General features: G+C 40.6%; 1 protein-coding gene across 8 annotated transcripts in view; it reads right to left on the bottom strand.

Annotated features, from left to right (window-relative positions):
• The window catches only part of LOC111982811 (Friend leukemia integration 1 transcription factor), a 146,807-nt gene that overhangs the window by 120,138 nt on the left and 14,144 nt on the right, over positions 1-12,525 (bottom strand). For 2 of the 8 annotated variants that reach the window (XM_024014415.1, XM_024014418.1), the window contains exon 1: positions 1,727-1,970. The exons of 2 other annotated variants lie outside the window; for them this stretch is intronic. The gene's annotated coding sequence lies outside the window, so the exon portion shown is untranslated. Of the gene's footprint in view, positions 1-1,726; positions 1,971-12,525 lie in introns of those variants that run through there. 4 more of the 8 variants (XM_070434202.1, XM_024014414.2, XM_070434201.1 and 1 more) reach the window with 3 other exon arrangements.

Raw genomic sequence — 12,525 nt, 5'->3', positions numbered from 1 at the left:
CATGTTGTTGTGATATCAGGGTAAGTTATTGACAATATCAATAACCACCAGAGCTAGAGATCTCTGGAGCGCGCCAGGAGCGCATTGCGGTTTAGTGGATTGCGTTCCATTCTGTGAAAGCACTTCCACCAAAATATATAGTAGGTTCAGATTTGGTTCATAGGCCCACTGTAAATTATTGGACTCAGACTTGATTCATTCAGCCGTATGACCGTCCGTGCACTGTTGTTTCCTTCATCACATATTTAGTGGCACAATGATAATCTAATAACCAGTCACATATTCGCATCCATAATACCACTGTTCATGATGGCCTGAATCACTACCATGGTTGAATGACTTTAGTTTGCTCGATAGACACCTCTGGTGGAGAGAGCAGGGCAGCAGATCCCAAACCCCAACCTTCACTACGTTTCTCCCTAAAGCTTACCACATATTGAAACACTTTTCTCTTTAATAAGTGCAGCTTACAAAGTCTAGGGTGAAAGGGCAGCTCGAATACGATGTCTTTGGCCGTTCCCTCAGTGTGGAATTATTAAGAAGATTGGCACATGCAACATTTAACATTCCTAACATCAAGCAAATTACACTGAGACAAACACTGGTCTCCAAAAACAATGAGTGAATAATGAGAACTAACTTTTTATTGTCAATGCAAAGATTGCAGCCATAGCCTAATTCATTTCGACTCATCCGTTGACAGGAGACACCCACTGTCACTGTGAAAACTGGGCAAAACGAAAGGTAAGGTAGCACTTGTCAATATAGGCCTACAATACATGGTGCAGGGACCCTAAAACAACTGCGGCATTATGTTAAAAACAACCACATAGCAAAAATACGACTAAAACAGATGGACCACTACACATCCAGAATTCATGTTATAGCAATCTCTAAATAAGTAAATATGAAACACACGAACTGACTAGTGTGTGATCAGATATTTTATAGGCCCACACTCACATATTTTATGGAATACTTTCATGTTTGGCTGAAATGTTTTGGTTATTGCATTTCTGCCGCATCACCTCGGCTACTGATATATTATCTAAGGGGCTTATGATCGTGGCACTATTGATAATTGTTGGTGACCACTATTTTTTAAATTTTCAGCTTCTGCAGGCAAACGCTAGGCTCGCCTAATAAAGTTTCCCAAATGCATCCCATTTCTAAACGGTAAAAGAGCATAGAATTCCGCATCTGTAGCCAATTAGGCGACTCGCGGCTCAGGAGGACTGTTGAATAACTGCAGTGGCTGTCCTCCGAGACAGCCCGTGGGCTGAAAGCCTCTAGTGTTACATTTTAAGCATCTTACCTTGCACAAGCGCGTGCTGTCATCCATCATAAATGAGAACGAACTGATTTTCCCTCATCTATGCACTTTTTCTAACCACAGTTCTCACTCATCTAAAAACCTTGAAAGCGAGTTATATTAGGGCAAACCAAAACACATTTCGAAAACAAACTTGTAAACGAAAAAATGTCATTTTTATCGGATGAGAGCCTGAAAAGCATTTGTTTAAGCTAAATGAAACCAGATCCGAAGACTGGCATGGAATCGTGATAAATTAGATCGTTTTATGAAAAGGCAGGCTACATGAATCTAGAATTAGTAACAAAACAGTGGAATTGATTTATAGTCACCAAACATGCTGCATGCACAGGTTGGTGGATGGTTAGAAAAGACAACGAGTCGCAATCTTACAAATGGAATTTCCTCACCCACCTGTCGTTATGTTGTCAGTCGTCTACTCTTTCAGTTGAATTATTCCCCAATTGAAATGAATTGTCCCGTCTATTCAATGTCGGTACCATGGATGACAGTAAGTTATTTTTAGAAGGCGTACACAGGGGTATGAATGAGAACCTTACTGTGATAAGAGAGCCGCCAGTCGGCAACCAATTGGAAGAGAGCGAAAAACTTCTCGTTGCGTTTAGTGTGAGAGGGAGCCGGAGTTGCAAGTCAACTGAACCATGACATAAGGGAAATCTAGAATACAGAGGAACAGCACCATAAACAAGCAGGTCCTTTGAAATTTGAAAAAGACTACGGCTTAATGTCCTTCCGCCCTCCTTTCGTAAGCTATTGACTAAATCAAATATAGGCATTTTTACACACCTGTCCATGCAGGCTATGTGTATGTTATGGATAGAACAGGAAATCGAATGAACTTTGTACAAAAGTTAAATAAAATGCTTTATCAAAATAAATATCATGCCAACTTTGAAACCACAAATTATATTTTATTGACATCATCCCTATGAAACAGTTTCTGTTGTTTAACATCATGTTATTTCACAAACAAAAAGAGCTAACATCATGTCTGATAGAATATGTTTTCCTCCCCTTTACGCATTTACAACAGTGCAGGCACATTTAATGAAATGCCAATCTATTAGAAGAAAAAAATCCGAATTTCTCAGATTTTACTTTGGAATCCAGCAAAGCAGATATTCTATGGGGCATATATTTTTTCATGCTCCATCGCCCCCTCATGTGATAGTTCCCGCCCCGCAGGAATAACTGCAGCCATAGCAGGATCCGCGCTTCACGGCCTCGTGACAGAAACACGCGTCTCCAGTGAGAGTCTTTCCTGTTCAGTTGACCCCACTCAGTTCACCAACTTCCTTTCCTACACAGTGTCCTTATCCTCCACCCAAGAGTCCCTAAAAGGATGTTGGGCAATTCACAGTGAAAAAAGTTGCCCAAGCATTGAATTTTACAGCCTCGTTAATGTCGTCATTTCATGCAGGACTACCAACGTTAAATTGAGAAGGTTTCAATAGTTATCTACAATAGCCTTAAAGGGAAATTTCTAAATTGTACAACTCTCCAGCACCACCCCAACATTAACATATGTAAAAATGGCACGTTTCTATGTTTTTTTAGTTAAAAAAAGTGAGGAAGATAAGTGTTTGCAATGACATCATCTGTGTGCAACTCATTATGTGATTTTAACCAATTATGAGTAGGCATTGCCTACTAATTGCCTACTAATTAGTTGATGATGTCACTGGAAACGCTTAACTTCCTCTATCTTTTTTTACTGCAAAACATAGAAATGTGCATTTTCACATACTGAGTATAAAAAACATTAAGAACACTTGCTCTTTCCATAACATAGACTGACCAGCAATGTTCCCTCTAAACTGCATGCGTGGCGCACACTAGATTGAACTTGACTCAACTTTCTAGAGTTTTCCCCTTTAGTTAACACTATCAATGTTTCGCTTAACTGTGGGAATTGTGCTTGAATCAACGCAATATTAGCCACTTTCAACGTAACACACCGAAACAAAACGAACTATGCAAGACTTAATATGGATAACTAACTGTGGGAGAGCTACAGTAGGCCGATATGCAAATAGCCATTGTCATAAATGGATCTGTGCAATTCACTTTGAATTGCTGTATTTCTAGACCTTTGTCCAGTACACAACACACTGACATATTGGTGGCAGTAAGAAAGCCATCGCCATCAGAAACCCATTCAACATAGCCTAGATTTACATTTTTATTACATCAAAAAAACTTTTTGGGTTCTCATATGCTTACAATTATGTTTTGATTCTTGCTTGAACAGTCACTAAGACTATATTTGGTCGTGATCATTGCAAAATACAATTTTTGGATGCAGCAGTTGTTAGCTGAATGCTAATGCTCATTGATATAGGCTGTAGCAAAAGATAGCCAAAGAGCCATTTTACTGGATGAAGTTGAAGTATTTTTGAAGTATAATGCAATTGATTTGCAAGGATGACAAACACATTTTATTAAGCAGGACATTCATACGAGCCTTAAAATCCAATTATAATCCAAAAGTAGTGTGAAATGCACTCATAAGCCACATGTAAATAGAGGCTTTTTTTTTGCTGGCGTTCTATAAGAACTACCCTTTGTTCTGCCACCAACTCGCCCATCGTCCATCGCCCATCGCCCTTTGCAAAGACAAAAAGGGGTTTATATGATCAACAACAAAAAGTAACGATTGATGGCCAGAGAACTGCTTGAGTGGGGGATTCGCGAGTAGATGCGCTTCTTTTGATATCAAAGCGAGAGCTGCATGTACACACCTGTGCACATTTGTTCATATTCTTTGCTAGTTATTGAGTTATTAGCCCAGCCATAGCTCATTTCTAGGCAACAATGGGGGGAGTGGTTGCTTCCTATAAGAGCCCACATTTTGTAAAAATGTTTTTCCCTTTAATGTCTATTCTGGTCTGTAGCTGAATGAAAACACATTTAAGGTTTGGTTGTCTGGGTTGATTGCTGCCAAAATACTTGTTGTTCAACGCTGGTTGCCACCACGTGACCTTCATATAAGGATGGTTGGTATACTTTCAAGATGTGGTTATGTTGGAGTTATCCACTGCCCAGGTGAATACAGCCAAACATACTACTCTGGAAATGTGGGAAGTAGCTGCTTCAGAAATCTCTTATTTGCTGGAGAATGTGGGATACAATGGCTTTCTTGATGTTGTTATACTGGTCATAAATCTAACTGTGTGTACTTTTTATTTCATTGTAGTGTAGTATTTTTTAAATATATATATGTTTTTATATATGTTATGTGTCTACCCAGGTTGGGGATGGGGTGGGGCTACCAGGGGTATGTTTGGGATGGGAGGTAGGGTTATTAAAAAAGGGGGGCATTTTACTGTCTTGTATTGATTGCATTGCCTTTGTGACACAATAAAAACAACTGTTCACAAAAAAGAAAAAACATAGTAATGCTAATCTGATGCTAAATCAGAGAGATGCCATCCAATCTGCCTTCCAATCTAACTTCAGAAAGTTTCCAAGAAAAACAACCTCACAGTTACCATTGATTAGATTTGGATTCAATTGTAAGCTAGTTGTGCACCTGAGGATGGTCATTGTGGTGTTACAGTTACACAATCTGCATATTTTCAATTGTTACAGTAGCTAGGCTTTAGCTTTCTCTTTGTATCTCTTGGCTCTAGCCATTCATTTTGTCTTGCTCTGTAAGAAACATGTCTTCAATCAGGTCTGTGCCACATCTCCATTCCACTGGCAGGCCATGGCCCCCTGACTGGTGTAAACATCATGGGCTGTTCCAGAGTTCTACACCATCTCCTGGGATTCCACCAAAACAGTTGTGTTTAGGACTTTGTGGCAGCAATGTCGTACAGACAGCTCTGATTACATCGACTGGAGTAAATGAAGCCCCTTACTGACTCTGAACTGTAATTGGTTATTTATTTATTTGGAGGAGCTACCAGGAGAGATGATCTAGAGATGGAGATAGCTCCCATTGCAGCCCTGTTTTTAACTCCTCGGGGGCAGAGAAAATGGGAGTGTGGCACCAGGCAAGGCAAGGCAGGGCGGAATATGACATATTTTCACGGTAGCCCCCGTCAAGCCCAGATGCAGCGCAGTTAAACCCAAAGACCCGTGACTTCTGGGGAAGGGAGTTCTGGTCCTAGGAGAGGGGTAAGGAGGGAGTGGGTGGGGGTGGAGGGGGGATTATGGACTATGAGTAGAGAAGACTATAAGGCCTATATAAGTCTCATCATTCGTCTTTTCATGAAAGACTGTTACAGTTGAATGTCTAGAAGAAGAATCCTCCGGGTTCATGGTATGTAATATAAATTCATAGACGACGAGAGGAAAATGCCTCCATCAATCCCACCCTGTGTAAACAGAGGCACGCTAACGTGTGTCATATTAATTAGCAGGGGGAAGTATTAAATTAAAGCGCTGCAGTCATTTCATGAGGCAACCATTTATGAAGGTAATGGCATCCCTATAAATTAACGGGAGGCCGACGAGCCACCTGATGTGTTGCCACTCATCACGCTCTGAGAATATCAATAATACACCCTCTTTGACCTCATGGAGGCATAAGCAGTCCCTTATATGAAGGCCTCGCTGGCTTCGGCTCGAGGGTTATCTTCCAGGCAGCACTTTGGGAGAGGATCTATGATGCTTTAGATCAAAATTTGGCGTGGAGACAAAATACATGCTCTCATTATACACAACATGTTCTGCTATCCGTTTAATCAAAATCCCTGAAAGGATGTGTGTGTGTGGTGAATACATGCCTTACCATTGTTTCACCACACCTTCAACGTGTATCAAATAATCGTAATCAAATAGTACTTATCCTGTGTGTTTATGTTTCTCTGTGTGAGTACAAAAGTGCAAAGAAGGCTGACATTCTTCCTTACTGCATATGGGAACCAAGGTGCTGCTTACTTTACACACTTACTAAAAATATAAAAACTCAAGGGGATTCATCCCTGTATAAACTACATGGGAATGGAATAAAGCCTTCAAAAAGGCATATACTCCATGAAAAAAAGAGGGAGCGAGCAGTAGAGAGTACTGCCACTTAGGAAGCCTAAATCATCCCTGGAATATAAATCTACTGACCGCTCATCATTCTACAGCATTTTAAAAAGCACTTAAAGAAAAACACAGGCTGAAATGAATATGCTGTCACCTCTCATTTTGGTCTAACTGCTTTGCTCCTTAAGAAGTGTTGTTCCCTGGAAGGTGGTTGAAGGCGGTAGAGCTCTCAGGTTTACCGTGCCATGCATTCTCAGGGATTTACTTTGAGGCCCCCGTCCCCCCAAGACGTGTCAGACAGCCTGAACTCTCTCGATGTGGGCTGTTTACCAGACTACAAAAATCATTCATCTGTGCTTTCAGACGGTCAAATCTGGATCCAATAAACAAACCCACTACTGATCTCCCTCTTTTAGGAGTTATTACATCCTTAGACCACTAGAGGGCTCTCTGGTCCAAGCTAGAGCAACTCACCTAGYTTAGTGTTGTAACCATCTTACAAAGCATTTTGAAGAGAAGAAGCAGTCCTAAGACGTGCAATTATAGATGTGAACAATATGTTCAGTTTCATTGGCAGATCTGCACGAGACTTGACACGAAATTAGTATATCCTACTACGCCTTTATCCTTTCACTTATTATACCCCAAAATACAGACATCTGCTATACTTTAGTGAAGTATTTTAAAACAAAAACAAGTCAAGTGCTGAAATTAGGTTTCTGACTCAACTTCAACATGAAAAGAAAGTGTATTTGTTTCCTATCTGACATCTTTAGAAGGTTGAGCTGTTAATGAACCAAAAGATAACAACGGTACAAAACAGAGCTTCCCACCTCTCTCTCTCTCTCTCTCTCTCTCTCTCTCTCTCTCTCTCTCTCTCTCTCTCTCTTTTCTCTCTCTCTCTCTCGCTTTCTCTCTCTCTTTCTCTCTCTCTCTCTCTCTCCTCCTCTCTCTCTCTCTTCTCTCTCTCCTCCTCTCTCTCTCTCTCTCTCTCTCTCTCTCTCTTCCCCCAGTTCGCTTGCAGTACTAACAAATGTGTGAAATGGTAAACAGACGCTGCAGTTTACTGATGCCAAGCCAGCCAGACAGCCAGGCCGCAACAACAACACACATTCTTCCAGAAGACAAGACTTCAAAGAGGAGATAGAGAAAGAGAGAGAGAGAAATACAAATTCCATCTTTTACCGTTGACCTAGGGCACACAATAAATGATACCTACCTCGGCCTAAACATCAGCACCACAGGTAACGTCCACAAAGCTGTGAACGATCTGAGAGACAAGGCAAGTAGGGCTTTCTAGGCCATCAAAGGAACATAAAATTCGACATACCAATTAGGATCTGGCAAAAAATCCTTGAATCAGTTATAGAACCCATTGCCCTTTACGGTTGTGAGGACTGGGGTCCACTCACCAACAAATAATTCACAAAATGGGACAAACACCAAATAGTTTTTTTAACGTTGTACCTCCTCCATGTACAACGTAAAACACCAAATAATGCATGTAGAGCATAATTAGTATGATACATGATACCCACGAATTATCAAAATCCAGATAACAGCCTTTAAGTTCTACAACCAACTAAAAGGAAGCGATTCCCAAACCTTCCATAACAAAGCCATCACCTATGAACCAAGAGAAGAGTCCTCTCAGCAAGCTGGTACTGAGGTTCTGTTCACAGCACAAACAGACCCCACAGAGCCCCAGGACAGCAATACAATTAGACCCAAACAAATACTGAGAAAACAAAAGGATAATTACTTGACACATTGGAAAGAATTAACCAAAAAAACTGAGCAAACTGGAATGCTATTTCGCCAGACCACTATGACTGACCAAAAATGAAGGAAAGCTTTGACTATTTACATACTCATTGAGCTTATCCTTGCTATTGAGAGAGGCCGGGCAGGCAGACCGGACTCTCAAGAGAAGACAGGCTATGTGAACACTGTCTCCAAAATTATGTGGAAACTGACCTGCACTTCCTAACCTCCTGCCAAATGTATGACTATATTGTAGACACATATTTCCCTGAGATTACACAGATCCACAAAGAATTAAAAAACAATCACATTTTGATAAACTCTCATATCTATTGGGTGAAATACCACAGTGTGCCATCACAGCAGCAAGATTTGTGACCTGTTGCCACAAAAAAAGGGCAACCAGTGAAGAACAAACACCATTTTAAATAAGACCTATATTTATTTACTTTCCCTTTTGTAGTTTACATTCTTGCACATTGTTACAACACTGTACATAGCCATAATGTAACATTTGAAATGTCTCTATTCTTTTTAAACTTTTGAGTGTGATGTTTACTGTTCATTTCTGATTATTTATTTCAATTTTGTATATTATCTATTTTACTTGCTTTGGCAATGTAAACATTTGTTTCCCATGCCAATTAAGCCCTTTGAATTGAATTGAGAGAGAGAGACAAACCAATTAGGATCTGGCTAAAAATACTTGAATCAGTTCTAAAACCCATTGCCCTTTATGGTTGTGAGGTCTGGGGTCCGCTCACCAACCAAGAATTCACAAAATGGGACAAACACCAAATTGAGACTCTGCATGCAGAATTCTGCAAAAATATCCTCAGTGTACAACGTAAAACACCAAATAATGCATGCAGAGCAGAATTAGGCCGATACCCGCTAATTATCAAAATCCAGAAAAGAGACGTTGAATTCTACAACCACCTAAAAGGAAGTGATTCCCAAACCTTCCAAAACAAAGCCATCACCTACAGAGCAATTAACCTGGAGAAGTGCCCCCTAAGCAAGCTGGTCCTGGGGCTCTGTTCAGAAACACAAACAGACCCCACAGAGCCCCAGGACAGCAAAACAATTAGACCCAACCAAATCACGAGAAAACAAAAAGATAATTACTTGACACATTGGAAAGAATGAACAAAAAACTGAGCAAACTAGAATGCTATTTGTCCCTAAGCAGAGAGTGATTGACCTAAACTTAAGGAAAGCTTTGACTATGTACAGACTCAATGAGCATAGCCTTGCTATTGAGAAAGGCCGCCGTAGGAAGACCTGGCTTTCAAGAGAAGCCATGCTACGTGCACACTGTCCACAAAATAAGGTGGAAACTGACCTGCACTTCCTAACCTCCTGCCAAATGTATGACCATATAAGAGACACAGATTTCCCTCAGAAATCCTCAGATACACAAACAATTCGAAAACAAACTCAATTTTGATCAACTCCCATATCTATTGGGTGAAATACCACAGTGTGCCATCACAGCAGCAAGATTTGTGACCTTTTGCCACAAGAAAAGGGCGACCAGTGAAGAACAAACACCATTGTACTGTAAATACAACCCATATTTATGTTGATTTCTTTTCCCTTTTGTACTATTTGCACATGAAATGATATTTTTTTATGTCTTTATTCTTTTGGAACCTTTGTGAGTGTAATGTATACTGTACATTTTTATTGTTTATTTCACTTTTGTTTATTTTCTAGTTCACTTGCTTTGGCAATGTTAACATATGTGTCCCATGCCAATAAAGCCCTTAAATATAATTGAATTGAGAGAGAGAGAGGTTGCGTTTGTGTGCAATTGTGAGGGAAGTGCCCCAAACGCCTGGGTAAAACCACTGTGTTCATGCCTGCCTCTTATAGAGACAGTGTCAGTGTCATCATATGTGTATCTGGTGATCAAAGTGTTAACATATGGTGCTGTTCTCTGGGTCTGACTGCAGGATACGTTGAAGCCAGCAGGTGGCCATACTAGTTCTTATAATGGGCTTTGTGTACATAAAGACAATTTATTCAGCACTGTGTTTGATCATAGCCACTTTAGTCATTTAGTGTACAAAACAAAAATCATATATTACATTGGTTTTGGGAAAGATAAATACACTCAAATATGGAAAATGCCTGAATCAAAGTAATTATCTCAGCTTGAGCAGGTCTCATGAAAACATGTTTATCCAAATGTAATCTGCCACTTGAAACAGTACTGCACTTCTTCACTTTGTCATCCTACTGAGAGGACCGGCTGAGAAATGGCCGTAGTGTGGCGTTCCACTGATAGAGGGCACAGTTGAGCTTTGGAACAAACTGAGAACCTCATGTAAGTCTATTCACCATTAGTATGCTAGTAACCAGAGGACCATTATAAGTAATAAAGAAATTAACTGCAAGGAATTGGAACAAACATAATATGGACCAACTTCCAAAACATTTATACTTTGAATAATTTATGCAGGGTGACAACTGATATGATTGACATGAGAAAAGAATCCAATCTTACTGGGTCTGTTCAGTTTCCAATAGCAGAGACATGGGGTTGGAGTTGAGGACCAAACATGCCCAGAGATCAGAGTTCAGAGTTTGGTCAGAGGTGTTCTTGATAGTCAGTGTTATGACATACTGTATGGAAATGGAGACCTCCTGCATATACATACAGTTGTGAATATAGCATTTAGAAGACTAAGTAAGACTCAACAAGGTAATCACCTACAATATACAGGTAACTGTCAAAATAATGGAAAACCTTGAGTAAACGACAGATACAAAGTATACTGAAAGCAGGTGCTTCCACACAGGTGTGGTTCCTGAGTTAATTAAGCAATTAACATCCCATCATGCTAAAGGTCATGTATAAAAATGCTGGGCAGGCCATTATTTTAGCTACCATGGCTATGCCTCCATAGGATGACAATACCGCCATCCACAGGGCAAGAGTAGTCACTAAATTGTTTGATGAGCATGAAAACGATGTAAACCATATGCCATTGCCGTCTCAGTTACCAGATCACAACTCAATTGAACCCATATGGGAGATTCTGGAGTGGAGCCTAAGACAGCGTTTTAAACCACAATCAACAAAACACCAAATGGTGGAATTTCTCTTGAAAGAATGGTGTCGCATCCCTTCGATAGAGTTTCAGACACTTGTTGAATCTATGCCAAGGTGCATTAAAGCTGTTCTGGCTTGTGGTGGTCCAAAGCCCTATTAAGACACTTTCTGTTGGTGTTTCCTTTATTTTGTCAGTTACCTGTATGTTCACAAACATAAAACAGTTAACATGTACAGAATAAAGGTACATGATGTACCTAGTGGTGTGCTGACAGTAACTGTTGGGCGCCCTTGACCCCTACAGACGGTTCTGATGGTGAGGGTGGGCAGGCAGAATGATGAGAGGCCTAGATTAAACAGAGACAGAGAACAAACCACAATGACACCAACACTGATAACAACACTCTGAGTCTTCACAATCAGCAACAGGGCAGTAGAGAGAAAAAGTAATGGCCCATGTCTAAACCACACAAAAACAACACAGGACACTATGGAACACAAATATTTTACTATCTCAACCTGGAATATATAAGGTCTGAGGTCATCTGCCTTTGGCCTAAAAATCAGGAACCTAGATTTCAGAAATACAGACATTGTCATCCTGCAAGAAACATGGTCCAGAGGAGATGGACCCACTGGTTGTCCTCTTTGGTTACAGAGAGCTGGTAGTCCCATCCACCAAACTACCAGGTGTTACACAGGGATGAGACTCAGGAGGTATGCTAATTTGGTATAGATCAGACTTAACCCATTCCATTAAATTAATCAAAACAAGAACATTTTACATTTGGCTAGAAAKGAAATTGGAAATAATCTCAACAGAGAAAAATGTCCTTCTCTGTGCTACCTATATCCCCCCACTAGAACCCCCATACTTTTATGAAGATAGCTTCTCCATCCTAGAGGGGGAGCTTAACTGTTTCCAGGCCCAGGGACATGTACAAGTATGTGGTCACCTAAACACCAGAACTGGACAAGAACCTGACACCCTCAACACACAGGGGGACAAGCACCTACCTGGAGGTGACACCATTCCCTCCCAAATATGCCCCTCCAGACACAACTACAACAAAACAAACAATAAACATGGGTCACAACTCTTGCAGCTCTGTTGCACGCTGGGTCAGTAAATAATCAATGGTAGGCTTTGAGGGGACTCTTACGCCTACAACTCATCCCTTGGCAGTAGTGTTGTAGATTACTTTATCACTGACCTCAACYMMGAGTCTCTCAGAGTGTTCACGGTCAGCCAACTAACACCCCTATCAGACCACAGCAAAATCACAATCTACTTGAAAAGATCAATACTCAACCATGAGGTGTTGAAGACGAACAAACTGCAAGCTATTAAAAAATGCAATAGATGGAAGGAGGGTAGTGTAGACAA

This window comes from Salvelinus sp. IW2-2015, linkage group LG22 (genome assembly GCF_002910315.2).
Source record: "Salvelinus sp. IW2-2015 linkage group LG22, ASM291031v2, whole genome shotgun sequence".
Classification (NCBI taxonomy): Eukaryota; Metazoa; Chordata; class Actinopteri; order Salmoniformes; family Salmonidae; genus Salvelinus; species Salvelinus sp. IW2-2015.
The sequence above is the reverse complement of the archived record's forward strand: the minus strand, read 5'-3'. Positions and strand labels throughout refer to the sequence as shown.